We start from the raw sequence: 17,788 nt of genomic DNA, 5'->3' as shown, positions 1-17,788 counted from the left end.
TTTATTATCAAAAAAATCGGATTTTCATTTTTAAATAAGACACAAATTGATTCGCTCTCATAAAAGCTTTTGTTTGACGTTTAAAGTCAAAATCATACATAAAATAATTTTAGTCGTACGAGCAGATTAGGCTACAATTAAAAATAGGATTACTATTGTAAGATACATTAAAACTTACGACAACCATAAATTTATTTTACAAAATAACAAAAGTACAATGTTACCTGAAAAGTACTGCAACTTGATATATTATCGAATAATTTAGTTTTATTTGACCCGATATAAAACTCCCCAATGTCTTGACTAAACAACAAAACTTTTAAAGTTAAATAAAATTTAATTTTTATCAATTTTTAAGTGAAGTTAAAAACTTTTAATCACACTTTTGGTAATATATAAGGAAAATTGTCAGAAAACTTCAAACTTTTGAAAAACTTCAAAAAACTATAAAAAACCCAAAAACTAAAATTGTTGTATAAAATAGTTTTTACCAGGCTGCATTAAACCTATAAAAATGTTATAGTGCCAAAAATTAATTTAAAAAGGATAAAAAATTGTTTCAATAATAAAAAAACATAACCATCTAAGAATTTTTCATAAAATTTAGTAAAATGATATAATTACATTGTAGCAAAAACGTTTTAAAGACAACAATTTTTTTTTAAATCAAAAAAAACCTAATAACTTTTCCTTTATTTTTGAGGACTATATCAAATTTATGCTTACTATTTAAAACAATGTTTTTAAAGTTATATAGTTGTTTAAAAAAGCTTTTAAATTTAAACATACTTGTTTTTATTTTCTTAAGTTGACCTTTTGTAGGGCTTATACTTTTAAAACCACTGTAGTAACTGACTACTATATATATGTTAAATATCATGTATACTAAATTTAATCTACTTAAGAGTAAATTAAAAACTTACAGTTAAGATAATTAACTAAATCTGAAACATTCATTACAATATAAAAAACTAAGAATTTTCGTCACTAAAATACTTTTTTATGTAAAAAAAAAATATTAATCAGTTTGTTGCTAATTTTTTAGATTAAATATTTTTGCAAGGCTACAAAAGAATACTCAGAAATGTTTTCAATGACTGAAGTTTTTATGCAAGTTTCAAACCACGTATTTCTAGTTACGTCATAAGTAGGAATTTTTAAATTGCCGTCATTATCCGAAGGGAAAACATCATCGAAAACAAAGATTTTGTCAGCAACGGTGTACAAACATTTAAGACGACCGGAGTTATAAAAACTATAAGTCCAAGCAAATTGCTCTGTAAAATAGTTGTTTGCAATAAAAGTAAACTGCTTTGTCGAGCAATCATACACTTCATGAGTCACTAGGTCGCCCCACAAACAATATTCTCGTTGCACCCCACCGATTACAAACATCTTGTTTCCTTTCGAAATCAACCCCGATTTGTACCGACTCACTTGCGTTTGAGCGGGCAAATACGACCATTTGTTGAGATGGTGGTCGTAAGCTTCGACTGTTTTCAAGTTTACGTTAATATTGTTAAATTTTCTACCGCCGACTACCACACACTTACCGTTAAACACAGTGCAAGATGCAAATAACCTTGATACATTCAAGTTCGCTCGCTTATTCCATCGGTCATTGCTGGGATCGTAAACCGAACAGTTCGGTAACTTGTGTAAATTATAAGTATGGTGAATTATGTATATTTTACCCATAAACGCGCAGCCACAGAAGTCATCACAACCTGGCGAAAAACCCGCACCTTTAAGGGGGGCCAGTGACTTCCAACAATCACTTTTTGTGCAATAAACTTCAAGAGAGTTTAAATCAAGAAATTTGCTTGTGTAATCACTGCCACCTGAAAAACTATAAACTTTTGTACCAATAACAAAAGCCCTGCTTCTTGACCTTTGCTTGTTCATTTCACTTGTTATTTTATACTTTTTCATTTTCATACCGTCTATGTCGTACAAACAAGAAAATTTTCTAACATTTTTGGTAGCTCTATCTTTTCCGCCAATTAACATTACTCTTTTGTTGTTTATAATATTGCTGTAGTGTCTATTTTCTAACAATGTTTTCGGTGAGCAAATGTGGTGGTTTTCTTTGACTTTTAGAGCATTTAAAATTATATTTTTACATTCAAAAGAGCTTGAGCACAAAGGATGAGCTTGCACAACATCAACTATTATTTCTTTTGTTAACAAAGGTAATCGAACTAGTTTTAAAAGTTTGTGAATAAATTGTTTACGTTGACGTTCTTTGTACGATATCCAATCTACCACTGCATTGAAAATTTCAATTTCTGAGTCTATTTTCAGCTGGGATGATGCAACTAAATTAGCAATGTCTTTATAAGTCAGCTCGTAAAAGGTTTTTACATCTATTTTTGTAAGATAATGCTGCAAGAAGATGTTATAAAAATATTCTTTTAGGTGTCTGAGGTGTAGTAGTTTACAAAGTTTGAAGTAAAAATGGTAGTTTTCCAATGTAAGCATTTCTTCGCAAACATATTGTTGAACTTTTGTACCCCCAAGTAAATCTTCTGCCTTTAATAAGTCAATGATGTTTGCTTGATTCAGTTCTAATTTACCTATAGTTAAAAAGCTATGTTAGTTTTCTATATTTCACACTGTATAATCATTACTGTACAATTTCTTATATAAAATGTAAATATAAACTTTACCAGATAAGGAACAGATACATTTTAATAAGGAAAAAAAGTATTTTTTTTTCTCATATGTAAGTTTATAGTTTTTGGCTAAGTTCTGTTGTTTATGTTAGTTAAATAAAACAAATTAAACAAGTATTTCAACTTAAGTTAGAAAACATTTTATTTTGTGTTGTTAAATACTAACAAATAACATCGTAAAATCGCTTTTAAAAAATTTAACTACTGTTATTACTTATTTTGTTTGAATTATATAAAAAAAAAATACTTTAAGTTTTTTGGTTAGTAGGAATACATAAAAGTAAAATATACAGTAATGTTTAAAACTATATGTTTTATAACCTTTTGATCATTTACATTTGCTTTTTATTTTAAAATATTAAAAATATAACACAAGCGTTTCAAAAAGTATAAAACAACTACCTGTAGTTAAAAATCTAAACATGTTTTGCAATGTTAAATCAGATATACTCGTGAGGTTAAACGTTCCTTTCTTGATGTTCTTAAAATGTTTTATTGTTCTAAAGTATTCAAAGTTTTCGTAAAGAAAATCAAACGAAACATTAAAGTTATTCTGTCCACAACCTGCTTTTAACACCGCAGTAATATTTGCGTGATCTGACTTTCCAATTTGATATTTATTCAAGTATTTTCTAAATACTTGCTTTAAACTTTGTGTTTTTTCTATACTGTCTTCGAGTAAATATGGTGAATGTTGTGAATAATAGTTTCCCATTTCTTTATATCATAAATACCTTTTATTTAGTATTTTATTTAAACCTCAACTTTTTCTACTTAAGTTATTGAAGTTTAATTAAAAATATTTGATTTTGCACTTACTAAACTAAAGTTTTGTTGTAAATATATAAAGTCCACGCTAATTATGATGTTTTATTGTAAACATGTTTGTAAAATACTTAAAATTAAAAATAACATTAAAAATATAATGTATTTAAATTTTAATTGTAAACAATTTTACATGTCATTTCGTGAAACACTACTTGCATTTAATAGTAAGATTTTCAATATGTAAACTAAGTTTGTTAGTTTATTAGTTTTAAGCTATAAAATGTTATAAGATGAAAACTTAAACATAATATATAAAATAAATAAGTATTATGCTAGTTAACGACAGCTATTTGTAATTTTGATTCTAATTCATTACACAAAATATTCAGTTCATTTATGTAACTATAATTAAGTTTTAGAACTGTTGAATATAAATGTATAAAATTAACTAAACTAATTCGAATAAAAAAAACTAACATTAAATACTAACTTAAAGTATATAGTAATATAAAAAAATAATAATTAAACTTAAATGAAATGTCATCCAGACGCGTAGTTTAGTACGTTGCTGCATATCTGCAGAAATGTATATTATTGTGCAAAAAATTCATTTTTGTTTTAATTTTTCAGCTTTGAAAAGTTCTGTTATTTTAGCTTTTTGTTACATTAATACCTAGTTTTGCAACCTTGAAAGACAGTTTTTACATATAGGTACTCATTAGCACTTAAAGCGTCATTAAAAATAAATAAAATGAATACTATTAAATTTTATACAACTTGGTTAGATCAGATTTCATATATAAAAAAGCAAAGCATTGTATAGAAATCGTTTTGAAATCTAAAGTTATTACTTTTAATGTGAGAAAATAAAAAAGTAAAAAGTGAATGAGATTTCTGTTTTATTGAAGTTTTTGTATCGACTTAGAAATAAGATTTTTAGGAAATTTACATTATTTTGTGTCACAAAAAGGCAAAAAAAGACAATATATATATGCAACAATTTGAATAACAAGAAAGCATCAACATTTAATTGCAGTAAAATAGATTTTCTGAGTTGTAAATTACAAAATTGAATCACTGTTATAGACAAGTATACAACAAATAAATTAAAATACTGAGCATATCATTTAAATTTTTTTTCATGAAAATTTAAGTATGTAAACCTTTTTTTGAATAAATAAATTAAGAAAAAAAAAACGATAAACTTGCAACATGTATAACTAAGTTTTAAAACTCAATAGTTTTTTTATTGGAAATAAAACAAACATGTTCTAGATTCTTTTGTATAGTATTTGAGAATATTCAATTTGCATTTTGTTCTTAAGACTTTATAATTGTTGAGGTATAGTTTTTTTTACAGTCTTTAGCTTGGTTAAAAAATTTATATTCTACATCAGAGGTCGGCAAACTGCGGCCCGTGGGCCAAATGCGGCCCTTTATGACAAAATCTGCGGCCCGCGAGCTCATTTTTAGCCAAAGTTATAAAATTTAAAAACAATAAAAATTAAAGATTTCGTAATAAAAACTTACTGTTAGGCTCTTAATTCAATAAACTATTTTTATTAGTGCCCTAATGTTGCTTAATTTATCGTATTTTTGATCTTAAATAATATTTTTCTGCTGATTACTAGATTTTTTTTTAAATAAATGTGGCCTTCGAAGGTTTATTTCTAAATAGTGCGGCCCGCGAGCTATTTTTCCTAGTAAAATTGGCCCGCAAGTTACTTAAGGCTGCCGACCCCTGTTCTACATGGTTGCCACAAAACTACTTTTGATAACTCTAGGATATTTTAAATATTGTTTTTTTAAACTCAGCCTGACTCAGAATAGTTTTTTTTTTATATGTTAAGCTCAGTATATTTTTAGGTATTTTATAATTTCAAAACAGAATTGTCTTTAGATTTAAAACGAGATTTAGTTGGTTTAGTTTTAGTAAGTTGTAAATATATATCCTCTTTTGTTAAAAAACTTGATTTTTATTATTTCTAAAAGCTTTCGTTAAGATTTAAAAAAAACACTAAAGATGAATCAGCCAGTTATATGTCGCTCAGGACAGTTTTATTTTTAACTTAACTAATGGTATAGCAACCCTATGTACCTAAATACACTTTAACCGTTAGAATTAAATTTAGTTTACCAAACTTGATAGTTTAGTTTTAGTAGGCTTATGTAAAATTATTTTATTCAAGTCAGTTTTAATAGCCATAATGAGAAATTAAACTTTTTTTACAAACATTTACTACAACTCAAAGCTCAACTTTTTATAAAGCGGAATACATATTAAAGAAAATAAAAGTGATCTTTTTTTGAAATATATAGTCTTTTTTTTATTTTTCTTTCATTGTAAACTATCTCAGAATCTTGAACTATAGTCTAGTTAGCTAAAATGACTACTAAATTTTATACATGTTAGATCTTTCAGCAGATGATATCTTTATACTAAAAACCATTTTAAAAGTATTTTATGACTAATTTGTAAGCTCACTTTCCTTTAAACTCCTAAGAAATTTTATAAAGTGTACTTTAGGCTTACGGCAGGCAAGTTATTTTAAATAAAATGCGCTAAATATTTAGCAGTTATAATATTTGAAACTAAGATTTAAATGGCCAAACTTAGTTAGTTTTGTTTTTAGGTACATTAAGTTAGCTGGTTAGGTTGTTGAGTGTTTTTAGGTTATTTTTTACAGATTCTGTAACTGCAAAAGAAATGTATTTCTAAATGTATATTAGAGAAGCTTAAGATTGTGCTGAAGAGAAAGTCAGGAAAAACTTGACGCTAAAACTGTTAAGGGAACAAAGGTAATGCAAAGAAAGAAAAGAAAGTTCAATATAGAATTAAGCATTTCTATAGAAGGACCAACTACACACACTGTCAATGCAGAAAAAATGTAGAAAGTAATTATAAAAAATGTCGGCAAAATAAGAAAAGTAATAAGTTTTTCGAAAACATTTTAAAACTTTCATCTTGTTTAAATGAATCAGCTGAAAGCAAAATAATTAAAAACATAAGCTCCAGAGAATTAGAAAGTATGTTAAAGGCGTTAAATTTAGCATTTTTCTTTTGAAACTCAGGAAACAGCACTTGAAGTTATTCGTAAATTTTTTTTTGAGTTAGAGAAAAGGTTTTTCGTGAGAGTTGTTCTAAATTTCAGTTTTTAAGTGATATTTCTGAAGTTTTTCCCATACTTAATATTCGTAAGCTTAGGCTAACACTTTGAACCATAAAAACAGTTACCCTAAAGAACCATTTGAAATTTAATAGTTCAAGGAAGAAGGTTTAGATCAGGGTTTCCCGAAGTTGGCAATAATGCACCCTGGGAAGATTTTAGTTGAAGGGGATGGGAGGGAAGATATTTTTAAATTGGCGAAAGAGTTTAAATCCCTATGTAAACTGCAGATACTAAATGAAAGTTTTGTTGTTTGAATAAAATAGAACAGGTTAAAATGCAGGATGAGCAATACCAAGTTAAATGCATTGGTGTACTTTGAAATAGAAAAGCACTTAGTTAATAATAAGGTTCAAGAAGAAAAAACAAGAAAGCATTTACATGTTTTTTAGGCAAAAAATACCAAAATGAACTTTTTATACAAAAAAAAGTATTGTCTTATAACTTATTTTTCGTTTTTTGTAATAGCCAACATGGAATGTGGTTTATTACCCTACTAAAAGATAATAAATACCCTAATGGATGCTTATATCATACTCAAACCCTAAACCATAATAAAACTTTAACATAATTGTAACTAAGTAGACTTTAAGAAAGCTAATACATTCTATCCATTTTTAAACTAGGAATGACTTGATTGAAAATTTTGTTTTAAAGAACAATTGTAACACTAACAATTATTTAAAGAACCATGTAGAGTATAAAAAACTTTATGCTTCAGAAATACCTCAAATGTTGTTAAAACTTTTAAACTAATGATTTACTAGATCCACTATTAGTCGGATCCAGATTCCGTTCTTTTTTTTTATCTTAAGAAAAAGCCAGGTTTAAATATTATTTTTAAATTATGATCCAGACGGATCCAGAACTATTTTTCAAATTTGGACGGATACTTAATGTTTCAAGTTGAATGTTTGTTATTGAATAATATAAAATATACTACTTAAATTTCTTTTGCATAGGTATGTATTAAGCTTATATTTTATAAAATTTTTATATGAACTTAGTTTATAACAATAGTTAAATTTTATTAGTGAAAAATTAGTATTGCAAATTAAGTTAAGTATTAATAAAACATGTCTTGAAAATCTAAAAACTAAACTTTTTTAAGTTCCTAAATTTTCGAATATTTCTTTAAAAAATTAGAAACTTTCTAAAAAATAGTCACACTGATATTCAAATAGTTAAAAACTACAGTCTTTCACATAATTTTTTTTAATTTCTAAATTTTTGACAATTGAAAAAAATGCTTAGTTTTTGCAGACTTTTTAATTTAGTTTTTTAAATGTCAGGTTTACTGGTTATATGGCCACCATGCATAAACTATAAAGCTGTCCTGAAAAACTACAAACTTTACTTTGTAACCTAAAACTAGCCTGAGTTATTCTGGTTTAAATATCCTAAAAAATACCTTTTTCTATATACCATACCTTATAAACTTGGCTTCTTAATAAAAATATTTAAGTTCTGCTAATGTTGATGTTAATTAAACTAATGTTGCGATAATTTGTCAAAGTGTAAAAATAGAATGGCAGAGGGATACTAGAAAATTTAATTAACTTTTATATTCAAGTCTTTCATTAAAGTACGGTTATATAAAACAAAACAAGTAATAACAAGTATTGCTTTTGATTCATTTATTCTTATTTAATATCTAAAAAAACAGTTATGAAGTTTAAAAAAACTCTAAAACTATCTAGATATTTTTTATAAAAAACTTTTTCAGCACTAGTTATAAAAAAAAATAATGTAAGCATTAGTGTCTTGAGTTATCTAAAATATTAGAAAAAAAAAAAAAAAAACTTCATACTTATCCTATGTTTACTTTGTAGGCTGAGTTTGTAGCTGCCATTCTTGTTTAATATAAACATTATCCTTAATAAGCTATTTTATAAGTATATAGTAAATAAAATATTTAATACATTAGGTTGATAAAATTTTAAGAGGCAGCAGTTGTACAAGTTTAAAACTTTTTACAGAAAAAATTTTTACTCTTACTATTAATCTATGACAGGGCTGGTAAAAAAAAAATTATCAAATGAAAAAATAAAATCAAAGTAAACAATAGCTGCCAAAACTTTAGTAACCTTTTAATACACTATGAAAGTAAAGCGGCAGAAAAATATATGTCATTTTTTATAAAATTTTAATAAAGTATTAAGTGTAGTATAAGAGTTAATGAATTTTCGAGTGTGCATGTTTGCATAGTAACAAAATATAGAAATATAAAGAATAGTAGTTATTGCATTTGAAATAGAAGTTGACGTATGATGAATATTTCGAGGAAAAAAAAAATTTCGCTCAGTATGAGTTGGGCTAAGCTTTAAGGGTGGAGGAGGGGACGTGGAGGTATGAAACAGCGACATCGTGTGGACAAAAAACCCGTAAATAATCTTAATTTTTTATTTTTCCAAATCAAATTTGGTGAAGGGTCAAAGGTCAACTGTTGACTCCTTGGCGCCACCTAGCGGATGAAAAATATTTTTCACAATTAATACAATTTATCGAAAGTTTGCTTATTTGAGCTCAATAACCCTATTTATTTCTTATTAATACTGTGCTTATAAACCGTTAATGACATATGATGCTTTATTTACTTTAAAATATATTCGTAACGTTTAAAGTTAATTGTTTTATCGCGAATAAGTGAAAGTAAATAAAATAATTGTTATACGATGAAACCATTATAAATAAAAAATGTAGTAATAGATAAAAATCTTATTGTTGTATATTTTAATACAAAAACATGCAGAATCTTTGTATAAAATTGTTTATTTTAAATAAAAAAATATATATTAGTAACAATTTAATTTTGTTTAGTTCATATATAAGGTTAACCTATAAATACTTTGTTTATTAAACTGTATTATATCTGTATACTATTGAGCATTATTTATTCGTGATATTCTTTTGGTTTTTATGCTTAGTTTTACTCATATAAATATATGTTTGTTTGTTTAAGATTCAAACGTATTAAAATATATATAGGAATACAATTCCATTGTGCTTATAGTTAGATTTTTAAAACAAATAGATACTACATCTAAATATAGCAAAGTACCTTCAGTTGTAGCTTGTTGCTGAGTAATGGTTCAATTCTATGAAAAGTTTTATTTTTTATATCCCATGTTTATCAGATAAATGTGATCTTTGTTATTTTGTCTGTTACTAAAACTTTAATACTAAAAACAACACAATATTTTGAAGCTTATATAACTTCAAACAACTGCAGTGTATTTTGTTTCGTAATTGCAAGCATTAAAAATGTTTTATTTCAAAAATTTATTTTACAAACTAAGTTTCGGTCAAAGACCTCGTCAGTGCTTAAATAAATCTTATTTAAATAGAAAATTTGAATAAAATAGAATAAGAATAGAATTGAATAAGAATTCAAATAGTTCTATTTGTAATATAAATTTTTGAAAGAATAAATATATTACTTCTCCTCCAGCAGTTAAGATATTTCTATTTGTTTTCTTGAAACCAAAATATTTAATATCATTTCAAATATGTAAAGCTTAAAAAAAAATTATAGAGTATATAAATAGTATTACAAACAGATTGTAAACTAAGTTTAATTATTTTATATCAATTTTTTACGAAGTAATCTGCTTTTTGAGTTTGAATTTTTGACAGAGTAATGCGTTCTCAAACGGCAGGTCACTTTATTTTACTAAGTATTTTTCAAGATAAAAGCTCAAAAATTAAGGCTGTTTTTATAAACGATATACAAAGCCATCACAATTGTATACTGGTAGTAAAAGGATTACAAAACCTTTTAACAGCTAACTGACGAATGAATACAAAAATATAAATACAAGTTCTCGAGTCCGAAAGTTCTATCTTTACACTGAGCTTTGTCAAACATAACTTCTGTTGACCAAGACTGCAGTTGAAAGCGCAAACTTAAACAATAAGCTAGAGTAAGGTCAGTAATATAAGAAACTATTGACATTTAAAGCTACTTTTTACTTTATCATAAAAATATATTATTTATCAAAGACAATGAAAATTTTAGCTTTGTCGAATCAAGCATATAACAATAACAAGACATTAAGCTGTAGCCATAGTGGTGTATGCCTCGATAACCGAGTACAACTTTGTACACCAGATCTTTGGACTAAACTTTTTGAGAGCTTTGTTTTGTCGTTCTGTAAAAAAAAATTGTATGTACACAAAGTGAAGGGATGTAAGTTATTTTACCATCAAAGCTTTTCAACAGCTATGTGAAATTTCTTTGAATCAAAAGTCGACTTTAAACATTTTTTATACATTTAACAAAAGCTTAATGGTTGCTTTTGACGAGTTAATTGTATAAACTTTGATATTCTTGGTAAAGTAAAATTTCAACCAAGGAAAACTTAAACAGCCTGAGTAAATTTAAATATTAAATTTTCAGAAACAAATTGATGTTCAACTAAACGATAAAAGAAATAATTTTATATAAACAGATTTTATAACTCATTTGTAGGTACAAACAAATGTAAAATATATTCATTAAGGTAGTCGTTAAGCAAATTGATGAGTTAAATTATTCACTCGAGTAGTGGTAAAAACAAATTAATTTGGATCACTATACATGTAACATAAAACTATCGTAAAACATAGTTCTACACTTGTTAGTAAAATGGCAATAAATAGACATCGTAAATCAAAAAAGGTTGAGTCAGACTAACCATCTTCTACTTAACAAACAGCACTTATTAGTCTACATAGCTTCAACATAATCACTTTAGCAGGAGAAAATATTTACTATTAAACACGAATTCAGACTAAAGAAATCTTACTGACATTAAATTAGTTTACTTGTTAAGATCTTTAACTAAATAAAACCGTCGTAGAAACGGTCATGTAATCACTTGCTACTTTTCAATAAAAGTCGTATAAAACACATCTTTTATATACATAACCAGAAGAAGGATCTAAATGATTAATAAACTTATAAAGACTTGGGTTCAGCAACGTACAAACGTCTTTAGCCAGCGTGGTAATTTAGCCTGATAACAATTGGTGTATATAAAATAAAGATTGTTTATAACAAAAGTACTCTTATTAATGGATCAGAAAACTGTAGCCCGCATGCAACATGCGGTTCGCAATGTATAATTTAAATAAACAATTTTACAATGCCAAACGCTTTTGTGGTAAAAACTTAATCTCTGAAACTAATAATTACTTAACATACTGTTTAACTAATCACATTGTTTAAGCTGTAGAGTCTACAGATCAGGCACTCAAAGTAAAAATGACCGGCCCCGGCAAATAGTAATGACCGGCTCGCAAAAGTATTTATTTTATATAAAATATATACAATTTTTGCTTTACTTTTTTACAAAACAATACTGTATGCATTCGATTTTAGAATTATGTTTGAAAGTAGCTTTTAACATAATGTGTACTAATGTCTTGTGTCGGTCTAACTTAGTTGAAATATCCTATTGTAAAATTACCTTAATCAAATTTTTTTTGAAGATTGATATTTGACATACGTACCTTTGTCAATTCTATTTCTACATTATATAAACATGTGACGTGTCTTAACCTACATCTTAAGTTGTCAGACTTGGGAATGTTGCTTGAATTAAAAGGATTTAAAAAATTGACTAGCTTTATCCATAAAATTAGATCAAAGCCGGATCCGAAGCTTTTATCTAAATAAAATCCGACCTTAATTTAATATTAGTATCTAGTTCAATTCGATAAAATTTTCTTATTGATATCCGGCCGCATCCGAAAAGTCATTATCCGGCTGGATTCATTAAATTACTAATTCAAATAAGTCCGCAAAAAACTAAATTCTTCCGGATCCGGCCCGTTGATTGAAAAGCTTTGCCCAGCCCTACTGTAGAAAAATGAAGTCTTTTTACTGTTAAATACGACCGAACTTTTATGTTATTTCAAAATAAATGCCAGTTCCTGCCCTATTTCACTGCACACCGATATGCATATATAAATACAACATTTTTAACTAATTTACCATATTTCTTAATTAACAATTTTTTACTTACATGCACGACCCGCGAAATGTTTATCAAGTTGATCTTTTCGTACTAAAAAAATTAAAACCTTACTTTAGTATTAAGCAAAACGTTTTCAAAACTAAAATTTAAAGGGTTTTACTTTCCAAAAAATAATAACAGGTTAAATAAATTTCGTTTGAAGATATATAAAAAAATACTTAGGATCTTAATGAGACATTCTTACCTTCTCCTATTTAATGTGCGCATAAAGTAGATAATCTATGGGACTTTTATGTCTCGAAATTTACCTGGAGTTTTTATAATTCTTATAATTCAATTACCTAGAGGTATCAGTGATCCAACAAGTAAAATAATCAGCTCTTGAAACAGGTTTAATATTTTTATTTACGCAAAGAAATACAAAAACATAGGAGAAAAAACTGATTGGGTTTTTTGAACATGACATGTTGTTCCATTCAGTGTCATCGAAATCTGTTTAAATTTTTCCATTTAGTTAGTTATCATTAAAAAACTAAAAAAACTTTTTGAAGTGGTCTGTTAATTTCATTTCAAAAATTTTAAGCTTAGAATTGGTCGAAGTTACGATAAAAATTCAAGAATATATTTGGTTTACTACTTCAAAAACACCAAAAAATCTATACCTCTTAAATAAGCAAAAAAAAAATTCATAACTTATTGTAAAACCGAGTTTCATCTAAAATCATAACAATAACTAATTAATTGTGAAAAATTAAATAAGAACTAATAAAGGTTCAATCAAAAAAATCGTTATTCTAACAAATGAAAAAAGCAATGTTAAGCTGAGTATACAAACTATATTCCTACCAGCTTTAAAATTATAGAATGTTATACTACATAATTATAACAACATGAAATCTGCTACAACCATGTGAAGAACGTTTAAAATTACATTAAAATTTAGCTCAATAAACAAAACAGCGTATGAAAAATGAAAGCTATTATAATATCATAAGCTACTATTACCGAAAGCATTAAAAAATGTATACAAACTTAAAAAAACAGTAAAAAATTGTTTCATGAGTATATTAAAAACTAAATAAATAAACAGCTTAACCAATATTTTTAAGTGTGTACTGTAACTAGATTTTTTAATTATGACGTAACTAAATGGATGCATGAGTTCAAAATAACTTATTTTTGATAAGTATATTAAATCGAATGTGGTCTTTTATAAATTAAAGTTTTGTATAAAGCTTATACGTTAATGCAAAAGACTGTGTAAGGACTTAACAAAATAGTCACTTTAAATATAAAACAAAATTGCAGTACAATTGAAAACAGAAACTGTAGAAAAATGTATTTTAATATATTGATCGATTATTATTGTTTTATGTATACTTTTCTAACTAATTCAGTTAACTTACTCTGGCAGTATTGAGAAACTTAAGACTCTCGGACGTTCTTCTTATTTGTTGTTCCACTTTATCATTTCCCTTCAGAGCGGACGGTGGCCTTTCCTGGCATCATCATGAGAAAGACTGTGAAAAAAACTTTAGTTTTTTTTTTCAAACAACTATGATGATAACTATTACTTAATTGAAACTTAATAAACATAAGGAAAAAGTTTTGGCAACTTTTAAAATACTAACAATACACAAACCAAAATGCAGATTATTAGGTTTTGATTGTTTGTAAATTCAAGTACAATAAAATATTAAAGTTGTGAATGTGTCAAAGCAGACTTTTGGTGTGTGACTTTAACTTGAACATTAAATTCTTTTTAATTAAAATTTTATAAATTAGATGTTTACCATCTCATAAATTTCAATTAACATTTTATAAATTTGTTATTTGATAATTTAATTAATAGATTTAGTTGAACTAGTATATACATGAACAAGTTTTAAGATCAAGTTACAGGCTACATTAAAACGTTAAAATGAAAGTGATGTTAAACTTTAAGATCTTATTCTTAGAAAGATCAAAGTTTCTCATACCTAAAAAATCAATAGCTGTTAGAATTAAAAACTTATGCAAGACAGCTGAAATATTCACTAATTTTATGAAATGCTCAATGAATTTTAACCATGGTTTGAATATTTTGATAAGTTCTTTATAACTATTTATGATTGATAACTCTGTACTTTTAGAACGATAAAGATTAATTTCAAAGATAAAACAAACAAACTTTTCAACTTGTAGAACAATAGTTTATTTTTTATGTTGATTAAAAATTTAATTCAAAAAAATTTTAACTACACAAATTAAATTGAAAGACCTGGATGTCTTATTAATAAACAAAAATATTTTTACTTCTATTAAATGTAAAGAGATTTAACAGTAACAATATATTTTATTAATTTCTTCTTTCTCAAGTAGATTCACTAACTTCATTAATTTCAGACAATCAAGTTTTACAACAATGTTTATTGAAAGTTAACTTGTTTCTTAAAACTTATTCTTGTAAAAAATTACCTTGTCTTTTTTGTAAATTTTTCTTTTGTAAACATAAATAAAGATGTTAAAAAAACTTCATTTAGTTAAGTTTATTCGTAGTTTGAAATATAAGGGTTGCCACTATTTCATATAAAAATGTGGCTAAATGGCCAATAACTGTCATGAGTGACCATAAACTGTAGTGAGTCATCCTTAGTTCTTCTAAGTTCAAAAAAATTTAAAGAACTAACAAAAATCAATTTCTCAAAGAAAATTGAAACAAGAAATTATTGGAACTAAATCTTATTTAAATTACACAAAAAAAAAATTCTTTAGATTTAAAAAAACTTTAAAACTATCTTTGGGTTTTTATAAGAAAATATATATCTAGAGTCAGCCTGAGTTTAACAAATTATCCAGAGATGTTCCATAATTCGGATATCCTGAGATATTTTGAGTGTGTGGCAAATAATATATATCTGAACAGAGTGGACCCAGTATAAATCAAGTTTTATTTTTATTATCTACATTAACAGGGTTGCCATCTTTGAGCCAAAAAATCCTCAACAATCAAAAACTGTCCTGTGTGATTTTTTAAGTGGTTAACTTATTTTTAAATATTAAGTTAAAGTTCTTAAACAAAATTAGTTATAAGATTATAATGTGTTGCAACTAAATCTACAAAATAATTTTCCGGAGATTAAAATTAAAGAATATTTTCCTGAGTTTTTCTGTAACAAACAAAAATACTCTGAGTCAGTAGAGTTTTATAAAATTGGAAAAAAATCCTGAGTTATTCTGAGTTTTTGAAAAACTTCAAAATATCTTGTTTTGTTGTAAAAATGCATTGCTTAGAAATATCAAGGTACAATTTATTTTGGTAATTTCCTAAGATGATTTCGCACCAATATCAAAGCAAAAATAGTTTACACTTTATAATTTTACATTCTGATAAGACAAGTATAGAGTTCAAAAGCTCTAAATCTAAACTATACCTTAATCATTGAGACCTTAAGGTAAATAAAATGAATTTTTGATTAAAAAAAGCTACCAATCAAGGGTAAGGGTTAGGGGTAACAGTGATAGTAAAGATAAAAATAACTAATAGAAACTATTTTTAAAAATAAAACTGAGAGGTAAATTAATTAAAAATTAAAACAAACTACCGATCGAAAATAAGGGTTAGGGGTAGCAGTGATAGTAAAATAATAAACTAATAAAAAATATCATAAAAAAGAAAATTAGAAAATAAATTATAAAAAAAAAAGCTACAAATCAGGAGTAAGGGTTAAGGGTAACAGTGATAAAAAAAAAACAACTGAAAAAAACTATTAAACAAAAGTTTAACCGTGTTTCCTATATTTCAATTTTATACTTGTCTTATCAGAATGTAAAATTAGAAAGTGTAAAATATTTTGCTATGATATTGGTGCGAAATCATCCAAGGAAATTACCTTTATTTTGATGTTTGCAAATGTTTTAAATGATAAACATAGTAATAAACCTTCAAAATTAATATCTGAATATATAAAGTTAAAAAATTATTACTAACAATGTGGATTAGTTTATTAAAACAATTAGGAAAAAAGTTAGATAAGTATTCTTTTTTTGTACAAATCAAAACTATAAGATACTGTAACTAAAATCAAAAAAGTAACAAGCACAGGTGAATGATGAGTTTCTTTATCAATTAACTATTATTTTAAATATATAAAATAAAACTCAAAGTAAAAATACACAAATTGAAACAAAACAAACCCTTTCAGGGACTGAGTCAATATAGATTTCATTTCAAAACCCTTGAAGAAGCTGATGAAAATTAATATTTTGTTACAAATTTAAAATAATCAATCAAGATATATAAAAAACAATAATCGGTAGAGTAGATTGAAATAAATCAATACTGTATCATGAAGCTAACAACATGCATTACAATGAAAACTAACCATTTTGATGGTGTGGTGAGCTTGCAGTGGTTCTAAGCTTATAGCATGGAACATTTGATTTCATAATTATGTTAAAGTCTTACTAAAGTATATACAAATGATTTATATTTGATAATATTAATCATATTTTATTTCTGTGACCACTTTATGTAAATAAAGATTTATATTTTTATATTTTTGTTATTTTTAAATCAGCTGTATCTTTTATTAGCTATTTTCTGATAGCTCTCTTTGGCCTTGAAAAGCATAGGTTGACAATCTTATGTAACCCATTAAAAAACTTGATCTTTAAATATTTTTTGTTTGCAATTTTAAGTTACACAGGGTGGCCACTGGTGTGATAAGACCAAGGTTTATTAATTTTAGCAAAAACTTAAGATGGAAACTGTTTTAAATAGGATAAAATTACCATAAAGTTACTGTAGTGTTACTTGATATGTGTTTTCTGAATAAACAGTACTATGACTAAATTGCAATTTGTTTAACAAGAAATATCCCATTATCACACAAACTAAATTTTGTATGTTAACATAAAAATAAAATCAAGGTTTTTTCAATGTTTTTAATAAAATTTTCATTTTAATCCATTTTTTTCTAATAAAATAAAAATCCAGGTTTTATCTTCTTAAATGTTGAAATTCATAGTCATTTAGCCATGTAATATGGTTACCCTGTTTTATGTACAAAACTAATCAAGAACCTCAAAAGCTTAAAACTACCCTGAGTTGGCTTAGATCAGGGTTTCCTAAATAGAGCCAAGTGGCATGACAGATATTAAAAAGACCATGAGATGCCAAGGGGGAAGAGGGTATAATTTGTTACTTAATAAAGATATTCTGGAGTTGCAGATGAAG

This window comes from Thalia democratica, chromosome 6, assembly GCF_965202585.1.
Source record: "Thalia democratica chromosome 6, ktThaDemo2.hap1.1, whole genome shotgun sequence".
Taxonomy (NCBI): Eukaryota; Metazoa; Chordata; class Thaliacea; order Salpida; family Salpidae; genus Thalia; species Thalia democratica.
Note: the sequence above shows the minus strand (reverse complement) of the source record.